This window comes from Taudactylus pleione, unplaced genomic scaffold (genome assembly GCF_031769625.1).
Source record: "Taudactylus pleione unplaced genomic scaffold, aTauple2 ptg000760l, whole genome shotgun sequence".
NCBI lineage: Eukaryota > Metazoa > Chordata > Amphibia > Anura > Myobatrachidae > Taudactylus > Taudactylus pleione.
In genome coordinates this window covers 3,179,477-3,196,691 of record NW_028285162.1, presented here as the reverse complement: position 1 = coordinate 3,196,691, position 17,215 = coordinate 3,179,477, and positions in this window count along the sequence as shown.

Sequence of the window (17,215 nt, the reverse complement as noted above, 5' to 3'; positions counted from 1 at the left end):
ACCAAGATGTCTATTATATTGACAGTATTGTCTGATTCCTTCTCCCATCCCTGTGTTTGTTTTTGTTTTGTGTAACTTTTTTCTGTATCCCTCCCTTTCCATATTGTTAATGGAACTAAACTTTAATAAAAATTATTGATGATAAAAAAAAAACAACCCTTATACGCCATCTGCGGATCTATAGGGATCATTGGTGGGATGTGGGGTCTCATCAAACCTATAAAGGAAGTTTGGGGGGTTTTGAGAATACATTATCTAGGATGTTTAAAAATAACATTAATAGTACATCTATGCATGACCACACGATTTTTATATTTCATCATCTGATGGTACATTCTAATTCAGGGTTGTAATACAGTTTTTCCTTGACCTTGGTATCCATATTACCATTGCTTACCACCATCATAATCTCTGTTTCTCTGTTTGCCCTTGTACATTTTCCGTACTTCAATACATTAGGAACACACCTGACACATAAGGCAATTACTAAGATGACAATAAGTATGAGGATCAAGAGCTTACCCACAGTAGCAACCAGTTCCTGGCCCACTCTCCTAGACCAGAGAACCATTTCACAGGGTTCAACCAAGAGAACCACTCTTCTATCTTTTCCTCTACTTCAGCCAGTGAGGCATTATGGTTCTTTCGAAATTCCCATTTCAGCTGCAGAATTTCATCCATCTTCTGGTCTATCATCTCCTTGGGGTCACTAGTGTTATTTGTGATGTACGTGCAACACTTGACACCAAACTGGGTGGCCAAGGTTACACAGTACCCACCAGTAACAGCTGTTAAATAATTTAACACTAGCCTATGTTGCACACGTTCTTTCTTATAAGCTTGTAGCTCCTTGCCGGTATACCTGAACGTGTCATCATACATCTCAGTGATATTATCTATTCATTTAGCAAGGTCTTGGATGTATCTAAAATTTAAAGTACCCCAAGCGATCCTGGTGGGATCTAGTGTTACTAAAATTTGGAAACCAGTTGTTTCACTAATCAACTGTGTAGCTACATGTATGTCACCAGGTATCATGTTTCTCTTGTCACGGTGTTCATAATGCTTATGAAGATATGGAGATGGTGTGTTTTTATGGATACCAAGCATTTCACCATGTGTAAGGGTTATAACCTCTGGAAGTACCCTTCCCAGATAACATAAACCTTCGGAACTCAGAGAGAGCCACTTATACGCTTTCCTTCCACATATAAAATATACAACATCTGGGAGTACATAAGGAATAGAATGCATCATTATCATTGGACACAATTCTTTGACTAATACTTCTACCCCAGATTTTCCCATTTGACTAATACATGTTTTAGGTTGTACAATCACTGCACAGTACCCTTCTGGTACTCTGCCAACCATTACCTTGGTGGAACTAAGTGTATGCTTATACCAAAAGTGCCTTCCACTGGTAATGTTTGCGTATAAGTCCACCATATTTTACCGTAACCTCATTATTACTTTTCAAATCATCCTGTGGACTTACAATCAAGTGCGGATGTTTCCCAAACAGTATTTCAAAGGGGGACAAATTAAGAGGAGCTCTAGGAGTGGTTCTGCTGCTATGGAGGGCAAGCAGTAAAGCTTCTGGCCACCCCAGTCCAGTCTCTGCCATGGTCTTACTTAGTTTGTTCTTAATAGTACCATTTACCCTCTCCACCTTGGCAATGGCTTGCGGTCGGTAGGGGGTGTGAAGTCTACTAATAATACCCATGAGCTTACACATATTCTGGAAGATGTCACCTGTGAAATTAGTACCCCTATCACTTTCTATGATTCTAGGGATACTGTATCTACATACAAACTCCTGAACAATCTTTTTAGCAGTAAAAGCAGCAGTATTAGTGGCAGCTGGATATGCCTCAACCCAATTAGAAAACACATCTGTACAAACTAATACATACTTGAGATTCCTGCAAGGTGGTAATTGGATGAAATCAATTTGTATTACCTGAAAAAGTCCGACTGTCGGAGGGATTTGGGATTGCTCAGCAGGGACTGTTTTCCCCACATTTTTCCTCAAGTAAGTCAAACAGGACATAGCCCTCTTTTCAGCTTGAGAGGAGAAGCCTGGTGCACACCAATACGCCCTGACCAACTTGCACATACCTTGCTTTCCTAGGTGAGTCAAACCGTGTGCTGCCTCAGCCAAGGTTGGGTAATATGCCTTGGGTGCAACAGGCCTACCTTGTCCATCTCTCCAAAGTCCAGAGGAGTCTTGGGCACATCCCTTTGATCTCCAGACTGCCTTTTCCTGTATGGAACACAAATTTTGCATCTCAATTAATTTCTGCACATCAATTGCTTGGAAAACCATCATTTGATTAATTGGCATGTTCACTCTTAAACCTGCTGCCCACTTGGCAGCTTCGTCTGCCCTGTTATTGCCCAGTGACACTGGGTCTTCCTCACACGTGTGGACTTTACACTTAATGACGGCTACTACCTTGGGTAGTTGAATTGCTGTCAGGAGTCCTTTTATGTGGTGTGAGTGTGCGACTGGTGTACCTGCTGCTGTCATAAAATTTCTCAGACGCCAAAGAGCTCCAAAATCATGCAATACCCCAAAGGTGTACCTGAGTCAGTGTAGATGTTAGCTGACTTACCGTCTGCCAACTCACATGCTCTCCTTAATGCCACCAGCTCAGCTACTTGTGCTGAGTGAGGTGGACCAAGTGGTTCAGCTCCTACAAAATCTTCATCATTTACAACAGCATAACCTGTGCATAATTCACCTGTGTCAGTTTGTCTATGACAACTCCCATCCATGTAAAACATCAAATCTACATTTGCTAAGGGTGTATCACGTATGTCTGATTTTGCAGTAAAGGTCTGATTCAAATATTCCATACAATCATGTGTATCAGTATACCTGCAAAACTCACCTTCAGCCAGTGGCTCACCTCTCTCCACCCTTTGTGCCATCCTAGGCACATATGGTAAGTATGTTGCTGGATTTAAAGTGTTACATTGTTTAATGGTGATATTTGCAGGTGTCGTTAGAGCTAGTTCCCATTTTGTGTACCTAGCTGAAGAAACATGTCTGGTTTGGGCAGAATTCAGCAAAGCAGATACAGCATGGGGTGTAAAAACAATCATATCATGACCTAATACTACATCCTCACTCTTATTTACCAAAAGAGCAGTCGCTGCTACACTTCTTAAACACGTTGGGAGTGATCTTGCCACAGTGTCCAATTGTGCATGCTACAGGTCTACTAGCGTCACTAAGTTTTTGTGTGAGGACACCTGCTGTGCAGCCATCAGCTTCCGTACAATATAACTCAAAGGGTTTTTCATAATCTGATATTCCCAGGGCAGGTGCTCTTGTCAGACTATCCTTAAGGTTAAGGAAAGCCTGCTCTGTCTCCTCAGTGTATGTGACATGATCGGGTTTTGAGGATGAAACTAACTCCTGCAATGGTAATGCCAAAATAGAAAAACCTGGGATCCACATTCTGCAGTATCCATACATTCCCAAGCAGGTACGGATTTGCTGTTGGTTTTGCGGCAGTGTCATGGTTTGTATGGCCTGTATTCTGTCAGTTGTCAAATGTCATAGCCCCTGGGTTAGACAGTGTTCCAAATATTTGACCCTAGTCTGGCATGGCTGTAATTTGTCCTTTGCAACCTTGTGCCCTGTTTGTGAGAGATGAAGTAACAACAGTTTAGTATCATTTAAACATGACATAAATTAATCAGAGCATAACAATAAATCATCTACATATTGAATTAGAACAGATCCATTAGCAGGTTGAGAAGATTGCAAACAGTCGTGTAAGGCCTGAGAGAAAATACTGGGGCTATCTATGAAGCCCTGGGGCAATCGTGTCCATTTGTATTGTACCATTCTGTATGTGAATGCAAATAGATACTGACAGTCAGGGTGAAGAGGGACAGAAAAGAATGCAGAACACAGGTCAATGACAGTGAAATCGGTTGCGGATGGTGGAATCTGCATAAGGTTGACAGCTGAATTTGGCACTATGGGGAAATGGCTCTCAACTACTTTATTAACCCCTCTAAGGTCCTGTACTAATCTATAGCCCCTCCCCCCAGCCTTCTTCACTGGAAAAATTGGACTATTGGCTACACTTGGTGTACGGACCAAAATTCCCTGTTGCAATAACTATCTCTACTTCTGGTTTTAACGGGTACTGGGGAATTTTTGGAGCTTGCCTACCACTTTTTAGATTTACCATTATGGGAGCTACATTTGCCATCAACCCAGTGTCCTGTCCATCTTTGGTCCAGGGGGACCCTGGTATTTGTAACAACATTTCCTTTACATGGGGTGAAATTTGCTCTAGAACGGTAGAGTACAACATTAGTCTTTGTGGGGTGACCAATATATCCCTTACCTCATGCGCAACCTTCTCTGGGATATCTAGGAATATACCATCAAGGGTACAGTAAATGACACATCCCATTTTACACAACAAATCCCTTCCCAGTAGGTTAGTAGGAGCCGCTGCTGCCAAGAGAAAAGAATGTTTGGTTTGCAATGGTCCGATAGTAACTTTTGCGGATTTGGTTAAAGGATAATTTTGCACTTTACACGTTACCCCCATGGCTGCTATGGTCTTGTTAGTAACCTAAAAATTTAATGGAGAATTTATCACTGACCTGGTCGCCCCTGTGTCTTCAAGAAAAGAATGTTTAGTACCAGCTACATCAACTGTCATTTTAGGTTCTTCCCTAGTATTCTCAGTTAACCTGACTGGCTGTAGACTACAGGTATGACCTGACCCCTAGCACTGACTATCTTCTTCCAGTAAAGCATTTACTGCCACTATGTGTGCTGGTGACTGTTGGAACTGTCCTGACTTCTGTGGGTGTTTAGGTGCCCCCTGGTAAGGTGGCCCCCTCCTCTTCTCCAGTTTCTACTTATGTGTCCTATCTGATTACAGTTATAACACCTTCATGAATATGTGTTGAAAGGTTGTTGTTGTGTGGGTTGGGGTACATGAAGAGTTTGAGGCTGTGTATGCTATGTGTGTTGAGGCGAGGTATGTTGATATGTGTTTTGTTGCGGATGCGTGTGTGGCTGCGCAGGATAGTATGTACTTAGAGCATGTTTTTGCGCTGGTGTACATGTCTCTTGTGGCTGTATATACATTGCTTCCAAAGCTTGAATGCTGACAGCCATTAGCTTTTCGCTTTGTGTTTCTCTTTTCCTGAGGATGTTTTTATCATGTTCAGTAGCAGATTCCCTGAGAGTTTCTAACGTGATTCCCCTCCAGTTATGCTGGGAGGTCTGAACCCTGGTCTTTAGGTTGTCTTTAAGACCATCCATAAGTACCGTGACTGCTACTTCCCTGTGGTGTGCGTCGTCTTTTATGTCTTCTATCCCAGTGTTAGTCTGCAGTGCTCGAGTGAAATAATCTGCTGCAGACTCACTCTCCTTCTGTTTAATGGTGAAAATTTTACTCCAGTTCACTACTACTGGGAAATATACGGCCAATTGGGTGACTATGCGGGCAATGTTATCTTGGTCACTTTCATCAATTAAGGGATCGTCTCTTAATTGAGCATTACCGAGATCCTTAACAAATTTTTGGCATTTAGCTAATTCTTTTCTAGGGTTGGGAAAGTCTGACATAGAATGCACTCTGCTCCCGTCCATGGACAATGCATAGTTACATCCCTTGTAGGCACTACATCGTTTGCATCCGCATTCCCATTAGGAACTGTTATTGTCTGGACAGGATGGATGCCTACCACATCGCTACCTTTGACCTTGGTACTTGGGGGGTTCAGTCTACTACTGCTACGTATTATATTACTTCCACCAACCACAGCTGTCGCTTCAGTTGGTGGCACTACAGCTGATGGTATCACCTCTGCTGCTATACCTGGTGGGGTCACTCCCTGTGCTTGCTGTGGTGGAATAGCTAACATTTGAACAGCATGTGAAATGGCAGACACTACAACAGGTTCATCATCTGATTCATAATCATTTTCCTTATACTTACTCAGTATAGGGTACAAGTTACTTGTTACATTTTTATTATTTTTGGTATCAAATGTACCTGAACCTTCAGCCGCATAGGGCAGCGGAGATCCGCCTGCGCTAACGCCTGCACCTTCGGCAACGCTACCTTGCCGTGCGTGCATGCTCCCTTAAGGTGCGCACACGGCGCTATTTAGCATTGCGTGCGTGCTCCCTTGTGTCATGAGCGCGGCGCTATTTTGCATCACGTGCATGGCGCTAAGCCACGTGTTCCCCTCATGTTGCCATAGTTTTAAACAATCATTATACTTTATTTGTTTCTTTAGAGATTTCACCACACAGATGGTTTCACACACATTCTGGTCATCTTAACCCATATGTCACAGTATGCAGCTGCATACGCACCATATTTTGTATACATTATATGCCTTGCCAAACCTGTTGGTCCTTCCAAAAGCAGCACATCGTCCACCATACCCAGCGTCTGCCTGGCACCTATCTGGGAAAACGCTAAGCACTTTTCGCTAGTATGTGGACCGGTGAACGATTCCCGAGAGCTACGTTCACGCACTCCTTTTGTGCACAACCGGCCCGATAAGCGTTGCGGACAGCGTGCACAGGAGGATCAAGATATTCCTATGCGATTATCCTGCTTTCAGACAGATCTCTGCAAAAGCTCTGTCTCGGCTTCTTCCCGTTATGTGCTACCAACCGCTGAGCATTACTGCCAGCGCACAACGAGGATCAAAATAATGCCTATGCACTTATTCTGACTCCAGATGAATCCACACAAGCTTCGCCTAAGCTTCCTTTTTGAGTACTTTCCACTGTTAACATTTAAGAGTTCCAAAAACTCTCACCCTTTCCAGTGATTTCATCCACTACCCCCAGTCACATTCACAGTCTGCCCAACTGTGCGGTCCAACTGCAATGCCCAGAGAACCTAACTGATCAATGGACCTTTGCAACCACTATTTGAGGGCCGAATTTCGAAAACCTACTTGTTTTCTCCAAGGTACAAAATCCCTGTTAGTGGGGTACGTCACTCCACCCCAATTATGGTTCATCTATGTCTCTGTAAGTGGCTTGGTGCCCACGTATCCTTGTAGCTCAGTCCAGCAATCGATAAGGTTTCTTGCTGTGTAATCCTAGATTGGGATTTTTGCTATTTATCAAAGTATACTGCTGTGGAAGACAGCTATTGCCTATGTAAGAAAGTCAAATTAATATCTATATGAATCACTATCGCAAGAACAAATTTGCATGAAGATAATTTGATATATAACACAAAATTAAGCACGATGTTATGTAAATATTGGACTGTAAAACATCTACCTATATAGGGCCTGATTCAGAGATGTACGCAGGCGTGTCTGACAGTTTATATGCTGTTATATAGGTGTGCATAAATCAGCCATTGCGATCACATATGCAACATGAGAGCACTCTGCGTGTCAGGAGAGATGCTGTATTTGTGACAGGTCAGACTTGCTGCAAGGGCTGCATGGTTGGTCGATGTGCGTCTATGTTAGCAATTTTTATGTAGGTAAGCAAAGTTGTATGCAGATGAGAAGGCAACAATGGACGTCGCTATACGCAGGCAGGGTACGCAGCCGCGTACGGCGCCAAGTTGTAAGGGCGTCACCATCTGAGTCTCGCCGATGTCCCCCACAGCCGCCGGCATTACTATGAGTCACGCTGACTCATTAGTTGCCACTGCCCAGCCAGCACAGCCGCTGCCTTAAAAACAGCCCAGACGTTGTTCAATGACAGACTGGGCATGGCCGGAGGGGGAGGAGTGGCTGCTCTCTTCTGCTCAGCTCCTCCCCCCAGAGTCACACAGTTTACATGTCTGTGCCTGGCTGGAGGAGTAGGGGCCTCACTTTTCCCACTCCTCAGCTTATCCCCTTTGGTGCATTACAGGCTCGGCAACAGGAGGGGACTGTCCCAGGCCCCAAGGTGCTAGGGGGCCCCGGAGTGTAAATGCTGCCTGTGCTGCTGCTGCAGTGGTCAGCAGGGTGCAGGCATGTACGGGCCCCTGTTGATCACTGCAGCAGCAACACAAGCAGCGGTTCGAGGTCGGTCCGGCAAGGAGCCACTGTATTGCACCCAGGGCTTTTAACGAGGGAGGCTTGGCCGCTCAGCTGATAGTAATGATCCGGCTGCCCATGAAGAACAAGCTGTGCGCTGGCGTCACCATGCCCAGTGAATTCCACTACCCGTGCATGTCTGTCAGACTGACTCATCATCATCAGCTATGTAAGGGAGAGGAGGCAGAGAGATCCGCTGTGTTTGCAGAAAGTACAGGCAGTGCTGCATTGTCCCAGTCCCATTCATCCCCTGCGCAGTGCTGCAGTTGAGGAGGACTCGAGGCTAAGCTGCTCAGCAAATTGTGTGAAGAGGAGCTGCCCACGGGGAAGTGGAGAAGCAAGGAATGGAAAAGAAGCAGCAGAGAAGTAAGAATTCAGTGAAATGTTCTAATATGAGGCTGTGTACTAAGATGGAGGTAGACTGTGTGACATAGCAGTGTACTGGGGTAGGGGTGACATACTAGTGTACTGAGATGGGGGGAAGGGGACGTTTGTGTGACATACCAGTGTCCTGGGGGAGGGGTTACATTCCAGTGTACTGGGGGAGGGGTGACATACTATTGTACTGAGATGGGGGGAAGGGGACTGTTTGTGTGATATACCAGTGTACTGGGGGAGGGGTGACTTACCAGTGTACTGAGATGGGGGAGGGGGACTGTTTGTGTGGCATACCAGTGTAACGGGATGGAGGGAGGGAGGACTGTTTGTGTGACATACCAGTGGGGGGAGGGAGACTGTGTGACTTGTCAGTGTACTCAGATGGGGAAGGGGACTGTCTATGTGACATCCCAGTGTACTGGGATGGAGGGTGGGGCACTGTCTGTGTGACATACCTGTATATTGGGATCGGGGGCACTGTCTTTGCGACCTACCTGTGTACTGGGATGGGAGGGCACTGTCTTTGTGACATACCTGTGTACTGCGATGGGGGGGCACTGTGTGATATACCTGTGTACTGGGATGGGGACATGGCACTGTCTGTGTGACATGCCTGTCTACTGGGATGTGGGGGTGCCCTGACAGCAGAACCCACCATGCTCATCCGCTGTCACAGGCCCTATTGCCAGATCCCCACTGCTGCATTTGGATGGCTTCTCTTTCTACTCCGGCGGATGCCCATCCAGCTCCATGACCCCTACAGCATTGGTGTCCCGCACAGCTCCCAATCCTCCCATACTCTTGAGCAGCACACACATAATAATAATAATGTTGCTTTGCAGCAGCCCACCACCTTGCTCTTCTTCCAGCTGCAGATCCTCTTCCCCGGCATACCCAGGACAGCAACCCGGGAAGCATCCCCTGCGTTAAGTCCAAGGTTAAAAGGAGCCATCCATGCGCTGCAGTTCTGGCCCCAGGTAAGAAAATTGAACTACCCTGTATTTGTCATGCACTGGCTGTCACCCTCTCCCTGTGGTCACCCTCTCTCTGTCATCCAGTGCTGTCATCCTCTCCCTATCAGCCACTGCTGTCACCCTTTTCCTGTCACCTAGTGCTGTCGCCCTGATTCTGTCGTCACCCTTTCCCTGTAACCTAGTGCTGTCACCATCTCCCTGTCACCCACTGGCTGTCTCCCTCTCACAAACTGGTTGTTTCCCTCTCCCTGTCATCACCAATTGGTCATTCTCTCCCTGTCACCCACTGCTTTCACCGTCTCCTGGCGTCACCCTCTTTCTGTCACCTAGTGCTGTCACTCTTTCCGTGATCAGGGCCGTTTCTAGGGGCAGGCGACCCGTGCAATCGCACGCCTCCTACCCCTGCTGCAGATACAGCCTGTTAGTTGCCGGGCGCCCGCTGAGATTCAGTTACCAGTGGGCGCCCGGCAGTGTAGAGCAGACGGAGACGGAGGCTCCGGCTTCCGGCTCCCGGCTCCCCCAATGTGCACTATGGGAGGACGTCAGAGAGAGGAGCAGCCGAGCGGAGCGGACGCCGGAGCGGGGCTGAAGGTAAGTATTACTGTTTTTTTTGTTTTTTTTGTGCAGGCAGCCTGGACAATACTTGGGGGGAGGCACTACCACTGGGGGCACCCAGGCACTACTACTGGGGACATTACTCTGGGGGCACTTCTGCTGGGGGAGACACCACTACTGGGGGCACCCAGGCACTACTACTGGGGACATTACAAGGGGGCACTTCTACTGGGGTCATTGCTTAGGAGACACCACTACTGGGTGCATTACTCAGGGGCCAGGGGCACTTCTACTGGGGGCACTACTACTTGGGGCTTTACTACTTGGGGCACTACTACAAAGGGAGCATTACTATTGGGGGCACTAATACAGGGGCATTAATACTGGGGAATGTATACAGGGGACACTACTACAGGGGGCATTACTATTGGGGGCAATACAACTGGGGACACTACTACTGGGGCACTACAACAGGGACCATTACTATTGGGGGCATTACTGATGGGGCATGACTACAGGGGACATGACTACAGGGGGCTCTGCATAAGTTACACTACCACTGTGGGCACTGCATAAGGGGCATAAATACACGGGACACTGCATATGAGGACAACTACAGGGGGCACTGCATAATGGGCACTTTTGCCTGAGATCCAGTGTGGGGGAAGCCTAAGACCTGTCAGGATGGAATGGCAAGGGAGGGGGCTGGAATGAAGTGTGTATTATGTGAATCATGTTTTTTTCAATGTGTTTTATGTGGTTCTGGATTTAATAATGTATTTGAGGTGGATGTGGTTTTAAAACGTAGTTTATGTGCCTCTGGCTATTCCAATCTATTATGTGGAAGTGGTTTGTTGCAGTGTATTATATGTGGATCTGGCTTGTATTTTCAATGTGCTGGGCTCGCTCCAGTCCCAACGCGACGATGCAAGGTCATACTTCTGCAAATTGCACACCAAAGGCATACACACAGAAATGCGGCGTGGGCTTGTGACAGCCTCCGGCACGCGCATGCTGTCTGTCTTTTGTTTAGCTACATATATTTTTCAGCGCTTTGCCTCTGACAGGTTAGACACCCCTGTACTCAGTGGTCACAGTGGCTGACATTCTGTGGTCTTTCTAGATCACGCTCCCTTACTGTGATACCACACCCCCTCACGATGACACCATGCCTACTCCACAATATTACTGCTTCAAGGGGGGGGGGGCGCATTTTGACTGCTCGCACTGGGAGCCTCAGACCCTAGAAACTGCCCTGTCCGTGATGTCACTCTTTCCCTGTCGTCACCCTCTCTCTGTCACCCAGTGCTGTCACCCTCTTTCCCTGTCATCGCCATCTCCCTGTAACCAAGTGCTGTCACCCTCTGCATGTCGTCAACCTTTCCCTGTCACCTAGTGCTGTTGCCCTCTCCCTGTCGTCACCCTCTCTCTGTCACCCAGTGCTGTCATCCTCTCCCTGTCGTCATTCTGTCCCTGTCACCTAGTGCTGTCACCCTCACCCTGTCGTCACCCTTTCCCTGTCACCCACTGGCTGTCTCCCTCTCTATGAATAAGTATCTTAGGGTGTAATTGTAGCTTAGCACCAAGGGTGGTCATATTTTATAGGGGCCCTATAACACTTCATACAGTTTCATGTAAGGGCCTATGTGTGTGTTTTTTTCATGCAAATCCTATATGTTTTACTATTTTTATGAGGGTGCTAATGTGTGTGTTTTTTTCTCATGTGGGGGCCAATGTGTATTTTTTTTTCCCGCAAAGCACTATGGGGCAGACATATGAAACTCTGGAAGTGATAAAGTGGAGAGTGATAAATGACCAGTCACTCAGTTCCCAACTGTCATGTTACAGACTGTGTTTGAAAAATGACAGTTAGGAGCTGATTGGTTGGTCATTTATCACTTTCCACTTTATCACGTCCCAGAGCTTCATACATCTGCCCCTGTGTGTTTTTAGTTTCATGTGGGGGCTAATGTGTTTTTTTTTTTTTTTTAATGCGAAGCCTATGTGTATTGTTATTTTCATGCAAAACCTATGTGCTTTATTATTTTCATGTGGGGGCCTATGTATGTGTTTTTTATTTATCATGTAGGGCTCTCCGCAGTGGGCTTTAATGAGTGTTTTTTTTCTCCCTGTTGGGTCCATTGTATATTATCACTAAGGATTCTGTATGGTCTGATGCAGGAGAAAATCCATGTGTGGTGACACCATGTGTGACTGCACTCGTTTACACCAACCCTAGTGACGCCACTATAGTATAGTATAGCAGGGGCAGAGGTATGGGAGACAATGGAGGCACCTGCCGCCGGGCGCCAGCACTGAAGGGGCACCTCCTCCATCACCCAAAATATATTCACCCCATTTAGGGCTGTAAATATGGGGGATAGGGGGGTACTAAATTATAACTTGCCTCCGGGCATCTGGGATGAACTTTCGCCTCTGTAGTATAGAATTACATTATAACCATTTGTACATAAAGCTGGTCTTTTCATCTACAGATCCCCTTTTGTCATTGTTACATTATTATATGTACTCCTGATATTTCACACACCGAAATATGAGGCTTTATTTCAACAAGGGGCGCCAAAATCTATATCTGCTTACCAAAAAAATTAGGCTCGGGCCGGCCCTGTACGCAGGTAAGCTTTGGAACTATTAGCATATTTGTGTAGCTGCGATCGCTTTATAATCCATCTCTGAATCAGGCCCTTAGTGTACAGCCAATAATACTCCAAACAAAAGGTCAAAAGCATAATATTAATACTAAATCACACTATAAAGGCAACACAGGTTCCAAAAGTTAATATAAACCAAACAAATATGGAAAAATTAACTGAAGTACAGTATGTTGCACAATTAGTTTCCAGCTGTTCTAGAAGCCTTGTATATAGAGACTGCAGCCATGAGCCTCTTTTGTCTCCTCCATTATGGAACCGAGAGTTGTAGGCAAGTTTGCAGGATTTATAACACAGTTTACTGCCTCTGTTACCAATCGCACTTTGGCCTCTTAAATAGTGCCCGGACAAGATGGGGTTACTCCAGTGTGTTCCCAGGCCAGGACGATTGGCACGCCCCAGGAAGTGAGATCATGGTTGCCCTGCTGGGTAATTGGTGCTCCTGGATATTTATACCCTTTGGATCCATGCCGCTTTGCCGACTATATTGGATTTGTTACTACATCGGCTGCTACATGGTCAGCACTTCACTTCCTGCTGCTGGACACGCTGTCGTCCTGCCACCACCGTGTACCTTAAACTCCAGACCGGCTGCTACTTGCTGACTCCGGGTGCTGGACGCTTCCCCTTCGGTACAGCTTCTCCAGATCCCTGTGCTGCCATGGGCTCTCCTCAGCCACAGCACCATCTGATCCTGCTCACTCCGGGTGCTGGGCGCTCCCTCTTCGGTGCAGCCTCTCCAGATCCCTGTGCTGCCATCGGCTCTCCTTAGCCACAGCACCAGCTGATTCCTGCTTACTCCTGGCGCTGGGCACTCCCTCGTTCCAGGCTAGCTTCCCTGGCATCCATGTCCTGCCATCGTCTCACTTAGCCGCAGCACCATCGGTGTTCTCACACCATCGGCTCAGTGGCCGCACCATCAGTCCTTAGACCGAATCATCGGCCTGTTGGCCACTCCATCGGCTCACTAACCATCACCATCGGCTCAGTGGCAGCGGTCCCTAGACTGAATCATTGGCCTGTTGGCCACTCCATCAGCTCACTAACCATCACCATTGGCTCAGTGGCCGCGGTCCCTAGACTGAATTATTGGCCTGTTGGCCACTCCATTAGTTCACTAGCCATCACCATCGGCTCAGTGGCCGTACCATTGGTTCCTAGACTGAATCATCGGCCTGTTGGCCACTCCATCAAGTCACTAGCCATCACCATCGGCTCAGTGGCCGCACCATCGGTCCCTAGACCAAATCATCATCAGCCTGTTGGCCACTCCATCGGCTCACTAGCCATCACCATCGGCTCAGTGGCCGCACCATCAGTCCCTTGACCAAATCATCAGCCTGTTGGTCATTTCATCGGCTCACCAGCCATCACCATCAGCCTGTTGGCCATCTCATTGTCTCACCAGCCATCACCATCAGCTCATTAGCCACACCTTCGGCTCCTTAAACCACAGGACCAGTCCGCAGGTTGCACTATCGGCTTTCTTGAGACTTCCGCTCCAATGTCTGCCTTCTCAAACTCCCAGTTAATCTGGACTTTTTTGACGGTTACCTTAAAGGTATATCTGGAGACCATAACATTATAGTCGGCCCAAATAATTAAAAAATGTTTTTTGAAGAATACATTGGGGTTGTCATCGGCCATACCCATTGCTCATTATGGAGCAAGGTCAGAATCCTGCCCAGGTGCTTGCTGCACAGATTCAAGTCCTAGCCCAGAAGGTTCAGGAACTTTCATTGCGGGTTGAGGAGAATAGTGCACCAGTGTACCCAGTTCCTCTTCAGGAACCTAAAATGAATTTACCCGATCAATTTTCTGGAGATCATCGTCAGTTTTAAAATTTTCGGGAAAGCTGCAAACTTCGTCCAGTGTCTTCAGGTACTCAACTACATCAAGTGGGACTGGTTATCTCTCTCCTTCAGAGGGATCCACAGCCTTGGGCATTTGGATTACCCTCAACACATGCTGCATTACAGACTGTGGAGGCTTTCTTTCGGCCTTAGGCCTATCATATGATGATCCAGATCGCCCTGCTCTGGCGGAGTCAAAGTTGCACAAAGTTAGCACAAATGTTAATGCTTTTTGATTGATATGTTATCAACACTTCTCAATATAACACTTCTTAGAAACTATCAAACCCATTAATTTATATGATTGCTGCAGTTGATTGTTTATTTCTTAACCCAATAGGGGACACAAAGATTTGTATCAGGAACTGGATACATGTTCCCATGTGACAATATTCCATGAATACAAATAGGTGGCCCTCATAGAGGACATTGGGCCTGATTCAGAGCCGCTCGTAAGCGGCCGCTCGTTCGTTCCGACCGATGTTCGCACAACTGCGCATGCGTACGGATTTTAATACGCGTGCGCGAACCAGTCAGTGCGGCCAAAAATCGTTTGTTCGCTAAATAGCGAATGCCTGCTATTTTGAGTGACAGGAGGAGGCGTATGTGGGTGGTAACAGGGGAAGGTGCTTGAAAACCGGGAGTGGAAATCAGAACACAGGCGTGCTTAAAGGTCAAAAGGGGCGTTTTATGGGTGTGCATAATTAATACAGGAGCTTCATTAACCACGTCACTTGGTTGATTTATAGTCAGAACTGCTCGCAAGATTATGGTAGGAAAAACCAACCACAAGAATAGCAAGCAGTTCATACGCTGTTCGATGTACTCGATTAATCTATTAAATAGCGGACATGACGTATGGTGCGAGCGGCCAGGGGGCGTCTTTTTCAAAATTACGACCGCAAGTTTTGTTCGCTCGTTCAGACATAGAGGCGTGAACAGACCGCAAAGTGCGAACGGTTCATTTGAATAGCCACCCCTTTTTAATGAACGAGCGAGCGCATATAGCGTCCGGCTCTGAATCAGGCCCATTGTGCATAATATAGCACCCATTAAATCAACCTGGTTTCTTTTCTACATTTAACAACTAAAGGTGTAATGGCATACCATAATCAATAGATGGCAGCATAATATCACCAATGGAATTTATATCTTGGTTTAGTTTCAACACAGTATATCTAACTACAATTGTGGGTAGTACATGCAGGGCTAATTGATTTCAACTATATAAATATATGTTATGATTAATGACACTGGAGACAACAACATTTAATAGAATCTTTACTCAGAAACACAACTGAAAGGGACACAGAGACCAATGAATTATTAATAATTTAATATCAATTGATGACACACATTTGTTTCAATGTTTTTATTATATTTTTTCTTGGAATACTTCACTAATAAGGTGAATTTTTTTTTTTATTAATTTATTTAATAAAGTTATATTATATATATAATTATCCTCTATGTGCACCAACAAAGAGACAATACACTTTTCTTCTCTTTTTTATGGAGTCAAGGTTACGTACCCTCAGACAGGGTCAGAAGGCAGCGGAGGATTATTACTCAGAATTCCGCCGATGGGCCATCGACTGAGGCTGGAACGATCCAGCATTACGCAACCAGTATTGACTCGGGCTGTAGGACGCCATCAAAGATATCCTTGTCCAACATTCACCCTCAGAGTCACTGGATGATTTAATGCAGCAGGCCTCTCGAATTGATAGACGGCTACGGCAACGGAGGCGTGAACAGAAAATTACCATCTGCTGACTAGACGGAGGATTGATTTCTTCCGATCATGTCAAGTTTAAAACACCCACTCTCCATGTTTCCATTGGGATACTGCACTCTGAGACTTTGTCGTTCTACCTTCTCCATTGCCCCTTGGCTCTGGTCGTACTTGGTTTCCCATGGTTTAAGGATCATAATACTACTATTGATTGGCAATCCGGGGAGATTGTCAAATGGAGTCAGACCTGTCAAGGTCGTTGCTTGGCCATTCCTATACCCTCTCTTCACCTGAGTAGATTCGTCCTGCCATTCCTTCGCAATACCAAGATTACGCTGATGTTTTCTCAAAGAGGTTGGCAGATGTCCTTCCCCCACACAGGTCCTATGACTGCACGATCAACCTCATCCCTGATGCAAAACTACCCAAAGGACAGTTATATTCCCTGTCGGTACCAGAGGAGAAAGCTATAAAGGAATACATCAAGGACGCCTTGTCTAAAGGATTTATTTTTCCTTCCAGGTCACCTGAGGGAGCTGGGTTTTTCTTTGTAGGGAAAAAAGATGGATCTCTTCATCCCTGCATTGATTATCGAGGACTCAATAATATTACAGTAAAGAGTTCATATCCCCCACCCCTCATTCCAGTCTTATTTGATCAGCTATGTCAAACTAGTATCTTCTCCAAGGTGGATCTCCGAGGGGCGTACAACTTAATTCGCAACAGAAAAGGGGTTGAATGGAAAACAGCCTTCAGTACTCATTCAGGGCATTCTGAATACCTAGTTATGCCTTTTGGTTTATCCAACGCCCCGGCTGTTTTTCAGGACCTGATTAACGACATCCTGAGTTTTTTGGGGTTTTTGTTGTCGTGTACCTGGACGACATTCAGATTTTTTCTCGATCAGTAGATTAGCATCATCTGCATGTACATCAGGTTCTTCAAAAGCTGCAAGAGAATCATCTGTATGCCAAATTTGAAAAATGTGACTTC